The sequence below is a fragment of the Odontomachus brunneus genome, unplaced genomic scaffold, assembly GCF_010583005.1.
Source record: "Odontomachus brunneus isolate Ranch 3 - 2012 unplaced genomic scaffold, Obru_v1 Obru_scaffold_121, whole genome shotgun sequence".
NCBI classification, from domain to species: domain Eukaryota; kingdom Metazoa; phylum Arthropoda; class Insecta; order Hymenoptera; family Formicidae; genus Odontomachus; species Odontomachus brunneus.
In genome coordinates, this window is record NW_022639571.1 from 176,707 (window position 1) to 179,411 (window position 2,705).

The following is a 2,705-nucleotide window of genomic DNA, read 5'->3' on the forward strand; positions in this document are numbered from 1 at the left end:
TATATATATATATATATATATATATATATATATATATATATATATATATATATATATATATATATATATATGTAATACCATAAAAATTGAAGAATGTATGATAAGGTAATTAATAAATTACAATTCTTAACTGGCTTCTAAACTTTCTTAATATGGATATCGATATAGTTATATTTTATATAGTCTAAGTGCATGACACCCCACAATAAAGCACAAAACTTTATAATGTTATTCTGGAAATTAATGCGAATAAAAAATCCTAATAACAAATATAATATCGTAATTTTATAAAATATATTTCTTTTTTTGCTATTTCTAATAATCTATATATTTTTATAGGTATATGCTTTCAGTTATAATCCCGATGAATCATATTCCACTAGATATTAACTATTAAATATGATTTTTTTATATATTATTCTATAAAATTATATAAAAATATCCTACGACAAATGTAATATTAGACAAAGAAAGTTATTAAAATAAATTTATTTCACAATATTTTATATTCTAAATGGGAAATGTTTTGGAAAGACGTTATACTATTAAATGTATTCTTTCCCAAGCGGAATCTTTCTCGAATTTTATCTAGTGATTAAAATATATATGGAAAAACTTCTAGAGTGAAAATCGCATTAAACATTGCGTATTTCATCACGATCCGTGTGTTCTCCCGTAACGTAACTATTGTTCAGCAAGCGTGTGTGTTATTTAATAAAAATATTCAGCATTCATTTATTAACGTTGACAACGAATGAAAATATTAATAATAGATTGCATTACTATTTTAAAATAAAACGAAGATTTCGTCATATATTTTAAAATAAAAAATATATTTTTATGCGAGTAATGTAATTAATTTCCTCACGTAAATATGTCATAGTAGAATGCATGTATATGTGTATTTTTGGCAATATTTCTGCATCCAAAGAAAATTTAACATATGTTATTAAAATATTAGGCAATGGTTTCGCGACATTGCAAATATTATAATATTTGCAATGTCGCGAAACCATTGCCTAATATTTTAATAACATATGTTATTAAAATATTAGGCAATGGTTTCGCGACATTGCAAATATTATAATATTTGCAATGTCGCGAAACCATTGCCTAATATTTTAATAACATATGTTATTAAAATATTAGGCAATGGTTTCGCGACATTGCAAATATTATAATATTTGCAATGTCGCGAAACCATTGCCTAATATTTTAATAACATATGTTATTAAAATATTAGGCAATGGTTTCGCGACATTGCAAATATTATAATATTTGCAATGTCGCGAAACCATTGCCTAATATTTTAATAACATATGTTATTAAAATATTAGGCAATGGTTTCGCGACATTGCAAATATTATAATATTTGCAATGTCGCGAAACCATTGCCTAATATTTTAATAACATATGTTATTAAAATATTAGGCAATGGTTTCGCGACATTGCAAATATTATAATATTTGCAATGTCGCGAAACCATTGCCTAATATTTTAATAACATATGTTATTAAAATATTAGGCAATGGTTTCGCGACATTGCAAATATTATAATATTTCAACTTTCTTCGATATTTTTAACTTTCTCTAGTAATTATGTAAATTATGTACACGAAAGGGTAGACTAAGGATTTTGAACGAAGGCACGTATCAAAGCAATTCTTATGTACCTATTATTCGAATATTTTGTTTATATTTACTGAGGTTTATGTATTACTGAGGTTTATGTAGAATTTCTAAAAACCATATATTTAAACTGGTTCTTCTATAATATTATAATTATAATACATTAAAATGTCATTTTAACAACTTTCTATGCATCCAACGTATTCGTTTATTATTACCAGTATTCTTTAAGTTAAAACAATATCAAGTATAATGTCTACAGATAAACATAAAACGTATTTTACAATAGACATGTTTTGTTTTGCTTTTTATTCCTAAATGTATGTACATGAGTGTGTGCACATCATATGTGATACAATTGTAGAAGTGTGATATTTAATGCGTAAAGTAGATATTCGGTCATATTTAGCACGAAATTACACAGCTGATTTTCAGTCAAAACGAGGCGATTTGTCACATTTATTTATCGGTTATATATTAATTATTTCAGTGAAAAAAAATGTATCCGGAACATTTTATAAGTATGTAGAACAAATTGCAAGAATTATTTCAATGATATATCTTTTTATTTAGCCGTTCGCAGGAATTTTGGACATGGTTTTCCTCGCTTCTGACGTCATCAATCCAATATGGCCACAGTGACTGATGAGAAAACTTAAAGAAAAGTTCTATAAACAAGATATTGAAAATGTTTTACTATTAAAATTAAAAATTGTACAATTATTTAGAACATTAAAAACTGGAAATACACTGGAACCATTAATCTACTTTAACTCGTCAAGTAGAACTATATATGCGGCGATGAGGAGAAGAATTTTAACAATTATACCACAAATTACTTCACATTCTACATATATATATATATATATATATATATATATATATATACTCCATAAATGTATGTACCGGGTGTGTCAGTAACTATTGCTATTAGGAATATCTTCGAAACAAAGCTGGCTTTCAAATCTTTGAAGTTAGTGTATTTAAAAAAAAAAATGTCTTATGATGATAATGTTTTTTCTAAGTAGGATAACTTCGCAGACCTCCCTCCTCTCTCTCTCTCTCCCCCCCCCCCC